This window comes from Rhincodon typus, chromosome 3 (genome assembly GCF_021869965.1).
Source record: "Rhincodon typus isolate 14 chromosome 3, sRhiTyp1.1, whole genome shotgun sequence".
NCBI classification, from domain to species: domain Eukaryota; kingdom Metazoa; phylum Chordata; class Chondrichthyes; order Orectolobiformes; family Rhincodontidae; genus Rhincodon; species Rhincodon typus.
The window spans coordinates 28,755,936-28,771,243 of NC_063334.1; the positions used below are offsets into that span (position 1 = coordinate 28,755,936).

Consider the following 15,308-nt stretch of genomic DNA (forward strand, 5'->3'; position numbering starts at 1 on the left):
AACATGGTTAAGATGCATATGGGATACTTGCCTTTATCAGCTCAAGCATAGAGTTAGAGTAGGCAACTTATGCTGGATCTGTATAAAACATTGTTTAGGCCACAGCTGGAGTATTGTGTATAGTTCTGGAATCCATATTCTAGAAGGGATGGGATAGTACTGGAGAGAGTGCAGAGGAGATTAACCAGAATGTTGCCTGGCCTGGAGAGCTTGTTTTGAAGAGAGATTGGACGGAATGCGGCTGTTTTCCGTAGAACAGAAGAGGTTGAGAGGGGTCACAATTGAGATGTATAAAATTATGAGGGGCATAAATAGTGTAGACAAGAAAAAACTGGAGTAACATTCTTTGCAGTTGCTTTGGAACAGATAGCAGCCTGAGGAACAATGCTTTGAGATGGCTTGTGGTCTGTTTTGACTGGCACTTTGTCTCTTCCAAGTATGTATCTATGACAATGTTCACAAGCAAAGATAATGACTGGGCACTCTTTCTTGATCTGGGCATTATGTCCTTATTTTTGTGTTAGTTACCTGGATGTGAAATATATCCAGTTGTATTTGCTGCATTAGACTTGCTCCAAATTTTAGGGAGAGGCTAAATAAGCTGGGACTTTTTTCCCTGGAGCATTGAAGGCTGAGGGGTGACCTTATAGAGGTTTATGTAATCATGATGGCATGGACAGGGTGAATAGCCAAGGTCTTTTTCTGAAAGTGGGAGAGTCCAAAGCTAGAGAGCATAGGTTTAAGGTGAGAGGGGAAAGATTTAAAAAGGACCTCGGGGGGTGGGGCAGGGGGGCAATCTTTTTCATGCAGAGGGTGGTGCATGTATGGAATGAGCTGCCAGAGGAGGTGGTGTAGGTGAGTGCAGTTACAACATTTAAAAAGCATCTGGATGAGTATCTGAAGCGTTTAGAGGGCTATGGGCCAAATGCTGGCACATAGATCTAGGTCAGATCGGGATGCCTGGTTGGCATGGACGGGTTGGACGAAAGGCTCTGTTTCTGTGCTGTATGACTTTGACTTCTGTCTTGCTGTCATCATAATTTACATCATAGTAGTTCAGCAGTGGCTTTTCTTTCACTAATTGATTTTTAGTAAATATCAGCTTTTATTCCATGCCCAATACCACTACATATCCTAGGCCATGAGTTGTTGTAATAGTTCTCAAATTTGTGCAAAAGTTTTTCCAAATAGTTGACAAATCTAACGAATCATTGCATTTTATTTACATTACTGCTGCAACTGTAACCTTCACAGGATCCAACTGAAAACCTTTTGCTTTCAGTATGTGGCTTATGTACTTGAGCTCAGGCATCATTAATTGTAATTTGTTCTTGTTCAACTTCGGGTAATCTCACGAGCTCTGTCCACCAGTCACACTACATTGTGATGTAGCCAGTAGTGGCTTCTTCCATTGTGTCTTCACATTCATAAACCAGGGGATTTTCCCCTAAACTTCAGTAACTATCTTGTTCTCTGCATTGATATTCTTTTGCAGCAGAGGAAATGCCAAACTGTATTGCAACTATCTTTATCTTCTGACAAGCATTCAGAATGTAGTTTAGAGAGCTGATGCTTTCATCTAGCTTGACTTGCCAGTAATCATCCTTTTGCATCTAAGGATGGTGAAGATTTTTGCCTTTACAAGTTGTGGCAAAATTCCTTTGATGGTAAGAGTACTGAAATCTCTTTATGGCTTTATTTACACTCTTTGGATCAATGAAGAGTCTCAATTTTTCTGTTGATTGATGGCTAATATGCTGTTAATCCATCCTGGAGGCACTCACTTTCTTGATTATTCTTTGTTGGGTCTGCAATTTTCGTAACAAAGCACACACGAGATCACCAGGGATGGTTAGTTATTAATTTTATTGGTCAAACTTCAAATGTTACATGAGCAGTCCATCTCTACCCCTTTCCTTCCAATTCCAACTGCCACACCCACCCCGCCCCCGGGGTTCATATTCTCATAATTTTTATATCTGCTCCCACCCCCCCCTTACTTTCCTTCAATCATTGTACTCAAGCAACGGGGTGCTTGCCATTTTAGCAGTCAGCCCCGCCTTTTGCTAGAACATTCTGTCTGTGCTTTCTGCAGCTACGCAGTTTCTACTATTCTATTATTTTCCACTCAAGTAACTTGTACAATATACATTCAACTGCAGACATTTTATTTAAACATAAACAAAACATCTGCAGTTGAATTGATTAAACATAATCAAGATTTCTCCCACAACTCCCCCTTTTGATTCTTTTAAGCATTAACAAGAATTACCACACAAACAATGAAATTTCCACGTGTAAAAGCTGGGCTGGATTAAGAAAGCGGGCTAAACCATATTTAAGACATTAGACAAGGACATCAAGAGCAAGGATAATAATAAGGAAGATTATGATTCCTTGAACAATAGAGGTTCCCAGTGAGCCTAGCCATCTGGTGGCCCAGCTCCATAAGGTACTTGAGGGAGGTTGTTTTAATTTTATCATTTCTTTACGAGTATGGTCAGCGAGGTTAGTTATATTTTCAGAGTTATCAGGAATGTAGGTATGACATTCCTGACCACAAGTGCCACCTTTCTCAGCCAAGATCCAGTCCAGAGCTGTGTGATTCTGCATAGAGGTGGCTCGTAGGGCAATCATTTCAGCGTTAATTTTATCAAGAGCCTGAGAGCTGTCATTGGCTATCTGTTTTAGAATAGCTGCCATATTGATGTGTTCTCTGGCTAGCTTGGCTGTAATGTGCGGGGGGAACAAAAAAGCAAAGAATCGTTCTGTTTGTACATTCAACCTGTATTGATGACTGTGGGTGATGTGGACAGTGCAAGTCTCCTTTAATGTTCAACAGCTTTCACATTTCTTGACAAATTGTTCCAGTAAAATGGGTTCTTTGGTCTGAGTCAATGCTAGATGGAACACCCCAAAGGGGCATGTACTTCATAGAGAGAACCTTAGTGGTTTGTTTGCTGTAGCTCTTCTGGCAGGTGACACTTCCACCTGTTGTGAGAATCTATCCACTATAACTAGGACATCTCAGTATCCCTGGCACTTGGGGAGAGAGCTATAATCCACCTGCAAATGTTGGAAGGGTCCAGCAGGTGCAGGAAGTCTCAGTTGTGGCATTACCATGGTGGGTTCAGGATTATTCCTCTGGCACATGACACAGCAATCTGCCACAAGTTGCGCATGTCTCTTAAATCCTCTTCCCCACCAGCTTGTTTGGAATCTAGCCATCATCTGTAGAGGGACCAATTGCCCCCAGGAGTGTATTTGCTGTGCCAGGAAGGGCATTAACCCCTGTGGTGCAACTGGCTTATTTGTACCCCATTGTCTCCAACTACCATCTTCCCATAATTTTATTCCAGCCTCAATCCATGACCACTTTTCTTCCTTAGAACACTGGTCTTGTATTGTTCTAAGATCCTGTAATTTGCTCATGAACATTGTGTATTATAATTTTTCCTGATTAAAAACCAAAAGAACTGAGGATGCTGTAAATCAGGAACAAAAACAGAAGTCGCTGGAAAAGCTCAGCATGTCTGAGAGCATTTGTGAAGAAAAAAATCAGAATTAAAACTGAGAACAGTTCTTGGGAAGGATCACTGGACCCAAAACATTAACTCTGACTTTTTTCTTCACAGATGTTGCCAGAAATGCTGAGCTTCTGCAGTGGCTTCTGTTTTTGTTCTTAATTTTTCCCGATCTCCTTGGTTCATTTCCGTGTGGGGCTGCTCTTTTTGCTGCCTAATCAACCAAAGTGTTACCGTGTGCCTGTGTGGTGTTCTGTCGTGTATACGCTTTACGTTTCAGGGTTGCAACTTCTCGTGGCAGTTGAACGGCTTCTAGGAGGTCTCGGACCTCATCCCTGTTCCTGCTGCAGTAAGGAATTCCCTTTTTAGCCACGGGGGCCCAAAATCGTGTGCCATTCTGAAAGCGTATCGAGAATCTGTGTAGATGTTGGCCGTTTTCCTTTCAGCTGTCTTACATGCATCTGTGAGTGCTCATAGTGCCTGCCAGCAAGCTTCCTTGAGCTATTACTTCAAGCAAGCTGGTGACAGCCCATCCTGCTTTTCGAACACCGTCTTCTACGAAGGAGGACCCGTCAGTATACAGAGCAATGTCAGGATTTTGTAGACACTCTTCCGCTGCCTAAGCTGCTTCGACCAAGTGCTGCAAAATTTCCATGCGTTTGTCTTCATCACTCTTGTTGGCCTATCCCTCACCTCCTTGCAGCATTAATGGGCCTGCACGGACAAGGTGGAGGTTGGGGCCTTCTAAAGGGCTGTCCGGTGCCTCCATTGGGCTGCAGTTATCTGTGAAACACGGTTCATAGATAACATAGCATGGACTGTGTGAGGGCACTTGACAATAGCTTTTGAATGAGTACAATAGGGACAGTGGTCATGACAGCTCAAGACGTGGCTTCCATCACTCTCAGACAACTACCTCACCCCAATATCACAGAATCTAGCTGGGAGGAATAATAACTGATGGATCTCTGTCTGTCACCATGCTCCTATGTAAGGATGGCTTTCATGTAACCATCTTTCTCATGTACATAAATAGTAAATGGATTTCCATTGTCAGGGATTCCCAGAGTTGGAGCAGAACATAAGGCAGTCTTTAATTTCTGGAAGGCAGATCGCTGTTTGGGGGTGAACACTACTGGGTCTTTAGGTCATTGTTTTCCTTTAAGATCATTCAATGGCTGGGCCAATTGGGTATAGCTATCAATCCAGCTACAGTTAAAATTGCAAAGCCCCAAAAAGGATCTTAGTTCTCTGTGATTTTAGTGGGTTCTTTAGCAGTCCAAATAGCCGCTGTCCTGTCTTGCGTTGTCCCTTGTTTTCCTGCCGAGATTTTCTGCCTCACCACTTCCTCTCGGGCAATCTATGCCTTCTTAAGATTGGCTTTATGACCCACTCTCTGCTGGGTGCCTAGTTAGTGAACGTACAAAGTCATTAACCCAAATGATGAAATGTTTCTTGACAGCCACCCAAGGCAAGGTGCAGCTGTTTCTGATGGTCTGGGTTCGTATGCTGTTCACACTTTTCTACAGGTCCAGTGGGACCAACTCAAGTTCTTGTAAGTTCTGAAAGGATTAACCAGGTTAGCATAGTAGCAGACAGATCAAAAGTCAGTTTAGCTCAGTTCAGACAATTGCCTGTTTATTTCCAGATATCACTCAGTCTCTTTATAACTACTTTCCTACGGGTTACCATACAACCTCTGTGTCCAAATTTACCTCATTGTATTATTAATTCTTTGGTCAAAATGACCACTTCATGTTCAAATTCTAATCTTTGGTCATAATGACTGCCTCATGTCAAAAAGAAAAGTCTTTAGGTCATAATGACCACTTCATGTTCGGACTAAAATCCCTAGGTCAAATACGACCACTTCATGGTACCAAACGAAAATTCTTAGGTCCAAGTTGACTGCCTCATTTTGGTCTTTTCTGACCACTTAAACATGCCATTTAAACATGCATACTTGACAAAACTCTACCCCAAGAAAATGAGGCCATTGTCATTAAAAACTGACGTTAGAGCCTACCAGGCATCTATTCTGGAATTAAAATTCCATATGGGGTTCCCATTCCTTAAAAAAAAAGTGGGGAAGAGTAGGATGTATGCATTACACATGTTTTAAACTATTCAGATTTCAGACAAGGATAACAACAGAAACAACTTTTATCTCTCCCTAGGACAACCATGAACACACGGGACATAATCAAGGTCTGTTTCATCAGGGCCATCATTGTCACTGGAAACAACACACAAGAAACACCAGACAGACCAGGATAAATGTACCTAGGGTAGTTCTGGTTCAGCCCACCAGACACAGGCGAATGTGAAGATGGTTTGCTATGGGTATACCCCAATAAAAGTATAATGTTCGGTGCAACAACCAGCGGGCAGTATATAGAAAAACAAATAGGAGCTCAGATGATCGCTACCTGAATATAGAGATCGCGGGATTCTCAATGGGTGCCCCGAGATAGATGCTTAGCAAGCGGCCCAGAAAAGGGATTGGAACTCCAGACATCGATGTCCCGGAAACTCATAGAAGAGAAGTTTGTTCTGTACGAGATTAGGAACAGCCTAAATCCACCCGCAGAGACACCCCAACCCATTTGTCCTGAAGCCACCCCACTCCACAAAACAGGCTAGTTTTAACAACATGCCTGTACCCAATTTATTTGAATGAACATGCACTGTGTGTCTTTAAGACAAACACCAGTCTACGTTGTCCCATAGAGGCTCGCAAGCTGGACACCTACGTAACCCAGGTAGCCTACAGAGGAGAAGGGGAATATTGTCTCACAGCCTCACTTTGTGCTGTCCCATGCTGATACATTCTATGTAATGTCACCAATACCACCTTCTGCATTCGGCCGCACGTACCTGCCAGGATAGGCCTAATTCAGCTGATAAATATACACAAAAGGGAAAAGGTGGAATTTAATGCAAGTGAGGAACTCCGGCAAACTCTGGGGTAGTAACTGGAGATGTATGACACTGGTCTCAAAGCCCGGCTGGAGGAATTACACCAAATTCGAACCCAACTGGCCACAGCCCATAGAACATTCACCAAGGTAGTACAACAGGCCGCTGATGTCAAAAAACGAATAAAAGAAATTAAAGTTACAACATGGTGGGAGGATTTCTGGGACTGGAGCTCTAACATACAAATCAATCCTTAGGTCCATCTTGTGTCACATCTGTGGCTGTTCTTAATCCTGGTTCCCTGGTATATCTCATCATCCTCACTGTCAAATTTGCCTGGTGGAAAAGAGAACTATCACAAAAACTGAACATAGAGACCTCACTCAATTCACTGTCTCCACAAGCCTATTAAAAAGGCACCCTATTGCAACATTGTAAATATTTGTTTATCCTACTATTTGTATAAAATGTTCCAGATTATTTGTTCACTTGTACACGCTGACCCTTGTTCGACCACAGTCTGCTGTATGTATGACTCTGGTTTTGTAATGTTTGTTTGACTTTTGCTAAGAATTCCCAATGTCTTATTTATTTCTAATTTACCAAGCTTGTTTGATTAGGCGTTAAGTCCGAATTTTGATGTTCCATTCATGTAGAGTTTGATGTTTTCTTGATCTCAGTTAGATGCAATTTTCCAATGCACTATCTGTAAGAGTTTAGTTGTTTGAGTGTATGTTGTACTTTGCTTGAGCTTGGATGATCATACAGTTGCCACATGGAAATTGGTCTGTGATTATGTGATCCATTACATTTCATGTTCAGGATCAAGAGGAGGGACTGTGGCCGGATGGGCCACTCAAAATGGCGGACTTACGAAAAACCGGATAATAAATAAAGCATGCTGGGAAATTAAGCCAGGCAAAGGCCAAAAGTATCAGTGCTAAAAAAAACAAGCTGCACATGCAGACAGGCTGCAGCTGCAGACAGCACAATATACAATTGACCCAGCCCATCCCCAGGACAACAGGAAACATTGAGTTGTATTCCAGAACAACGGGGTGCCTCACACCCTTATTTGAGAAAGGCTACTTGTCCTACATGCCCCAAACACCTTCAGGAATGGAGGCCCAAGGACCACCCCACCATCAACACATCAACGCCTGATTGATCGGACCCAATCAGGGTAATCAAGCCCTGATTGATCCATTAGCAGGAATCAAAGAACCTCCCAATAGGACATGAAAGTTTCCAGGTATATGAATTGCCGCAATACCACCCTTGGGAGCGGTAACTCGAAACCAACAATCGTGAAGAGGAGCCAACCCTGGGAGCACTGGGAGAAGAAGACCAGACGATCATTGGCACGTGCATCAAGGCCAAGATCTAGACTGGTGCTATTTGATCATTCAAAGTTAAGTTAAAGTAAAAGATAGTTAATTAGATTTATAGCGGTAATTGTTAGTTTGTCATGTATTTTGTTATTTTAGTATTAATTGTGTTGAAGTAGATAAAGATGATTTCTTATTACTATTAAGAGTCGACTTGCAGTTTCTTTGCTAGATAGAAGGGTTAAAACACTGTGTGGCAGGTGCGACAACATATAGGTGGCCTTGCTGATCTTAAAGGGCCCTATTCTGTCCCTAGTTACTGCTTGTCCTTAATGTATTTGTAGAGTCTTTTTGAATTCTCCTTAACCCTATTTGCCAAAGCTATCTCATGTTCTCTTTTTCCCCACCTGATTTCCCTCTTAAGTATACTCCTACTGTCCTTGTACTTGAGGCATTCACTCGATCCAATCTGTTTATACCTGCCATATGCCGCCTCCTTTCTCTTGACCAGAACCTCAACTTCTCTAGTCGTCCAACATTCCCTACTCCTACCTGGTGTTGAGGAAACTAACAGGATTAAAGGCAGATAAATTCCCAGGGCCAGATAACCTTCATTTCTGAGTAATTAAGTGGTTTCCCCTAGAAATAGCAGATGCTCGAGGTCACCTTCCATGATCCTATAGTTTAGAGGATAGCTGACATAACTCCACTATTTACAGACAGGCCAGCTTGACAGCAGTCGTGGGGAAAAATGCTAGAGTCTATTATAAAAGATGTAACAGCAGAGCACTTGCAAGATAGTGGCAGTATCAGACAGTGTTAGCATGAATATGTGAATGGGAAATTATGCTTGAGAAATCTGCTGGATATTTTAGAGAATATAACTAATGGACTCCATAAGGTGGAGCCAGTGGATGTGGTTTACTTGAATTTTCAAAAGACTTTTGACAACATTCACACAAAAGATTAGCATGCAAAATTAAATCCCATTGCAATGGCAGTCGTGTACTGAAATGGATTCAGAGTTGTTTTGGCACACAGGAAACAAACAGTAGGAATAAGTGGATCTTTTTCCAAGTGACAGGCAGTAATTATTGGGATATCTCAATAGTGCTTGGGGGCAGATGATACAAAGCTGGGTGGGAGAGTATGCTGTGAGGAGGATGCAGAGGAGCCAAAGTGTGATTTGGACAAATCAAGTAAGGCTGGCAAATGCATGGCTATGCAGTATAAAGTTAGAAGTCCCACACCAGGTCATAGTTTGACTTCACCTGACGCAGGAGCAGTACTTTGAAAGCTTGTGATTTCAAATAAACCTGTTGGACTATAACCTGGTATCATGTGATTTCTGACTGTCCAACCCAGTCCAACACCAGCACCTCTACATCAATGCAGTATAAAGAAAAATAGATATGACATTATCCACTTAGGTAGCAAAAAAATGGGAGGGCAGGTTATTATCTGAATGATAATAGATTAGGAAAGGGGGATGTGTAGTGAGACCTGGGTGTTCTTGTGCAGCAGCTGGTGAAGAAGGCAAATAATATGTTGGCCTTCACAGTGAGTGGATGTTTTGCTGCAAGTGTACAGGGCATTGGTGAAACCACATTTGGATTATTGTATGCAGTTTTTGTCTGCTTACCTGAAGAAGGATGTTCTGACTATTGAGGGAATGCAAAGAATGTTTCCCAGACTGATTCCTGCGATGGTGGGACTGAAGTACAAGGACGGACTAGATCAGTTAGGACTATATTCACTGGAGTTTAGAAGAATGAGGGGAATCTCATAGAGGCCTATAAAATTCAAACAAAATTAGATACAGTAGATGCAGGAAGGATATTCTAGTTGTCCGGGGAGTTCAGAACAAGGGGCTACATTCCAAAGGATACAGGGTAGGCCTTTTAGGACAGAGATGAGGAGAGATTTCTTCAACAGTGTATGGAGCTGGAGAAATACAGCGGGTCAGGCAGCATCCGAGGAGTGGGAAAGTTGATGTTTCAAGTCAGTACTCTTCAGTTCTGAAGAAGGGTCCTGACGTGAAACATCAACTTTCCTATTCCACTGATGCTGCCTGACCTGCTGTGTTGTCCCTGACTCCAGCATCTGCAGTTCTTGCTTTCTTCAACAGTGGTGAGCTTGTGTAATACACTGCGACAGAAAGCTGTTGAGGCCAAAACATTGAATGTTTTCAAGGAGGGGATAGATATATTTCTTAGGGCTAAAGGGATCAAAGGATATGGGGAGAAAGCAAAAACAGGGTACTGAGTTGGATGATAAGCCATGATCATATTGAATGGTGGAGTAGAGTTGAAGGGCTGAATAGCCTATTCCTATTCCTTAAATCTGTTTCACTCTGCACAGATACTGCCAGAACTGCTGAATATCTCCAGCATTTTCTATTTTTATTTCAAACTTCTAACATGCGCAGTATTTTACTTTTATTTGATTGGTTAAATGTACTACATTTACTGAAAAGCATCCTTCAATAAGAACCAGGGAAGTCTGGTACAAATGTATTCAATAAGAAGGTTAGACCTTCTGAAAACCTTGAGTATCAAATCGGTCAATAATGAAGCCAATGCTTCATCCCCGTGTAAAGTGCCAACAGAATGAAGAAGAAAGCTTGAAACAGAGGTCCAAGAGACAGGAGAGAAGGTGATCATCAGAGTCAGAGAAGCTACTGAACGGATAAATTGTTCGAGAAGCCACGTGGATGGTTAAGAACTTGCCTGGATCCCAAATATCTTAATCAATCTTTAAGATCACTGCTCTGTCACGACACTCAAAGTGTTCAGATCAGTACAAGCACTGACAAGGATTTTCATCAAGTTTGTTGCTAGAAATAGTTACTGAAAAATGAAAGCCGATGAGGAACATTTGCTGTTGGCAACATTCATCATACCTTTTGGATAGTACAAATTCCTACATCTACCTTTTGGCCTTAAAGTGAGTCAGGATGCAAGTAGGAAAGTAGACAATGCATTCCGAGGATATGAAAGGATCAGTTGGGGCAGGTGATAATATCCAGATTTATGATATGGACGAAAAAGATCATGAGGCCATGTGAAAGCTGGGATGATGTGAATAAAACACAGGCATATGCATATTTAAGGTTACAGAATGTCAGTTATTCAGACTGGTGTGCACACTTGATGGAGTCAAACTAAGTCCCAAGAAAACCACAGGCATCTCTAAGATGGAAGCTACAAGAGACAAGAAAGAATTGAGAAGTTTCGTTGGTTTGAGAATTCTTTCTTACCTTGCTCATGACTACGCAGCAAATCTGTGACAGCTCATGAAAGAAGATATTGAGTACTAGCAATGAGTCAGATAAGAAGTGGGAAAAGGTCTCTTGCCCCAAAACTCTTCTTTTGTTCCCTCTTCTCCCAGGCACCCCACCCTATATTGGCTTCTTTGCTGCTTCTTCATATTACTTTGTTTAAGATGGGGAACAAGGATAATCCAGGAGATTGTAGTTCGGTCAGCCTTGCATCTTTGGTAGGGAAATTATTGGAGAAAATTCCTAGGTTTACTCACATTTAGAAAGGAATGGACTTTTTAGGGATAATCAGCATGACTTTGTGCAGGGAGATCGTGTCTTACAAATTTGATTGAGCTGTTTGAGGATGTGACGAAGATGATTAAGGGTAGGGCATTATTTACAAGATGTTATATACATGGAATTTATTAAAGCATTTGACAATGTCCCTCATGGTAGGCTGCTCCAGAAGATTAAGTCACATGGGATCCATGATGAATTAGTAAGTTGGATACAAAATTGGCTTGGTCATAGAAGACAGAGGATATAGAGGTGTGTTTTTCCGACTGGAGGTCTGTCCAGTGGTGTTTCGCAAGGATCAGTGCTGGGACCTCTGTTTTAACAGATATAAATGATTTGGATGAAAATATAGGTAGTCCAATTGTAGGTCTGCAGTTGACTCCAAAATTGGAGTCATGAATGGTAAGGAATATTGTCAAGGGATACAGCAGGATATAGATCAGTTGGTATGTTGGGCGGACAATGGCAGAGTTTAATCAGGCAAGTATAGGTTGATACAGTTTGGGAGGTCAAATACGGGAAGAACATAAACAATAAGTGGCAGGACCCTTAAGACCATTGATATACAGAATGATCTTGGTCCATAGCAAGTCCATTGCTCTGTGAAAGTAGCAACACAAGTGGATAAGGTGGTAAAGAAGGCATACAGCATGCTTAGATAGTAGGAACTGCTGATGCTGGAGAATCTGAGATAACAAGATGTAGAGCTGGATGAACACAGCAGGCCAAGCAGCATCAGAGGAGTAGGAAAGCTGACATTTCGGGTCTGGACCCTTCTTTAGAAATGTGGGAGAGGAAGGGGATTCTGAAATAAATAGAGAGAGAGGGGTAGGCAGATGGAAGGTGGAGAAAGGAGCAGATAGGTGGACAGGAGACGGACAGGTCAAGGAGGCGAGGATGGAGCCAGTAAAGGTGAATGTAGATGGGGAGGTAGGGTGGGGATTGGTCAACCCAGGGAAGACGGACAGGTCAAGGCGGCAGGGATGAGGCTGGTAGGTAGGAGATGGGGGTGGGGGTTAGTCAGTGAGGTGGGAGGAGCGGATAGGTGGGAGAAAAGATGGACAGGTCAAGGAGGCAGGGACAAGTTTGGCTGGTTTTGGGATGTGGTCGGGGGTGGGGAGATTTTGAAGCTTATGAAGTCCACATTGAGGCCGTTGGGCTGCAGCATTCCCAAGTGAAATATGAGGTGCTGTTCCTGCAATCTTCGGATGGCATCGTTGTGGCACTGGAAGAGGCCCAAGATGGTCGTCTCTCTGTTTCCATCTCTGGCAATGGAACAGTCCCTCTTCCCCATCCCCCACCTCTTCTTCTGTTATATCGATGACTGTATCGGCGCCGCGTCGTGCTCCCACGAGGAGCTCAAACAGTTCATCCACTTTACTAACACCTTCCACGCCAACCTTAAGTTCACCTGGACCATCTCCGATACCTCCCTCTCCTTCCTGGACCTCTCTGTTTCCATCTCTGGCAACCACCTGGAAACTGATATCTATTTCAAGCCTACCGACTCCCACAGGTACCTAGAATACACCTCCTCTCAGCCACCTTCCTGCAAGAATGCCATCACCAATTCCCAATTCCTTCGCCTCCACCGCATCTGCTCCCGAGATGAGGCATTCCACTCCCAGACATCCCAGATGTCCTCGTTTTTCAAGGACCGCAACTTCCCCTCCACAATGGTCGAAAACACCCTCGACCGCATCTCTCGTGTTTCTCACAACTCATCCCTCACACCCCCTCCCTGCAACAACAAAAACAGAATCCCCCTCGTCCTCTCATACCACCCCACCAACCTCTGGATTCAACACATCATCCTCCGCCGCCTGCAATCTGACCCCACTACCAAGGATATTTTTCCCTCCTCACCCATATCTGCCTTCTGGAGGGACTACTCTCTCCATGACTCCCTTGTCTGCTCCACACTCCCCACTAGCCTCACCACCCCTGGCACTTTTCTCTGCAACTGCGGGAAGTGCTACACCTGCCCCCATACCTCCCCCCTCACCCCCATCTCAGGCCCCAAGAAAACCTTCCACATTAAACAGATGTTCACCGGCACATCTGCCAATGTGGTATATTGTATCCGCGGTTCCCGATGTGGCCTCCTCTACATCGGGGAAACCAAGCAGCTTGGAGACTGCTTTGTGGAACACCTATGCTCAGTTCATGACAAACGACTGCACCTCCCAGTCTCCAACTACTTCAACTCCCCCTCCCACTCCTTGAACGACATGTCCATCCTGGGCCTCCTCCAGTGCCACAACGATGCCACCCGAAGGTTGCAGGAACAGCACCTCATATTTCGCTTGGAAACCCTACAGCCCAATGGTATCAATGTGGACTTCACAAGCTTCAAAATCTCCCCGCCCCTGACCACATCCCAAAACCAACCCAGCTTGTCCCCTCTCTAACCTGTCTGTCCTTTCTCCCACCTATCCACTCCTCCCACCCCAACCCCCACCCCTACCACCACCTCTTACCTACCAGCCTCATCCCTGCCTCCTTGACCTGTCCGTCTTCCCTGGACTGACCAATCTCCACCCTAACTCTCCACCTACACTCACCTTCACTGGCTCCATCCCCGCCTCCATGACCTGTCCGTCTCCTCTCCACCCACCTGCTCCTTTATTCATCTTCCATCTGCCTCCCCCTCTTTCTCTATTTATTTCAGAATCCCCTTCCCCTCCCCCATTTCTGAAGAAGGATACAGACCCAAAATGTCAGCCTTCCTGCTCCTCTGATGCTGCTTGGCCTGCTGTGTCCATCCAGCTCTACACGTTGTTATCTCATACAGCATGCTTGCTTTCATCAATTGGGGCATTGAGTATAAAATTGGCAAGTCATGTTGCAGCAGTATAAAATGTTAGATTGGCCACATTTGGAGTAATGTATGCTGTTCTGGTTGCCACACTACAAGAAAGATGTGGAGACTTTTGGAGAAGGTGCAAAAGATGTTTACCAGGATGTTGCCTCAATTGGAGAATGTATTAGATGTAAGGAGAGGTTGGACAAACCTGTTTTTGCTAGAACGTTGGAAGCTGAGAGGTGACCTGATAGAAGAATGTAAAATTATGAATAGTGTGGATAGTCAGAGTCGTTTTCTCAGGGTGGAAATATCAAATACTAGGGGATATAAGTTCAAGGTGAGAGAGAAAAAATGTAAAGGAAATGTGAGAAGCAAGTTTTTTTCTTACACAGATGGTGTTACGTGCTTGGAACACGCTGCTAGTGGAGGTAGTAGAAGCAGATACAATAGCAACGTTTAAGAGGCATTTAGACAACCATATGAACAGGCAGAGAATAAAGGGATACTGACGACGTACAGGTAGATGGGATTGGTTTACACTGACATCATGGTCAGTGCAGATATACTGGGTGAAGGATGTATTCTTGTGCTGTACTGTTCTATTTCTATATTTGATCAGCTGTTGTTCCAAACCCAAAAGACAGACCTACAAGTCCACCCATGGCTACTATAAACCAGAAAGTGGAGAAAAATAAGCATCATACCGTTGTGGGAAATTAGAATTCACTTGAGGTTGTCAAAGGACTGACAAAATACTGTTGAAAAAGTGAGAATTGGATCAACGAAGAAAGTCACCATAAGAGTGGGGACATGTTCTTTAGTCAACATTCCTGCAAGATTACCGTGGCACCATGATTGGCCAGGCAATTTATGAAACAGCAAATCATGCTTTGGCCAAGTTCAGGAGAGGGTCCAACAACTGCGAGTATTTAAAGATTATAATGATCTTCCTGAATCATTCTTGCACAATGCAGTGCAGCATAATCCAATACCTTGGGTTATATAGGACAGGCTGCTTGTTACATCAGCCATACTGGACTCAAGGATGCCATTTTACATCTGAAAAACAGACACTGCCCCATTGAGGCTCCAGGCCCATTCTCTTTTCTGGACAAGTGTATCCCATGTACATTCCTATCGTAAACTGTGGACATTTCACAGCTAAGAGTTTT

At 43.5% G+C, this 15,308-nt stretch overlaps 1 long non-coding RNA gene across 1 annotated transcript in view; it reads left to right on the forward strand.

Annotated features, from left to right (window-relative positions):
• The window catches only part of LOC125482305, a 19,025-nt gene extending 11,048 nt beyond the window's left edge, over positions 1-7,977 (forward strand). Inside the window, exon 3 of the long non-coding RNA XR_007261603.1 lies at positions 5,702-7,977. This is a non-coding gene — a long non-coding RNA (uncharacterized LOC125482305). The remainder of the gene's footprint in view (positions 1-5,701) is intronic.
• Positions 7,978-15,308: the final 7,331 nt, after the last annotated feature.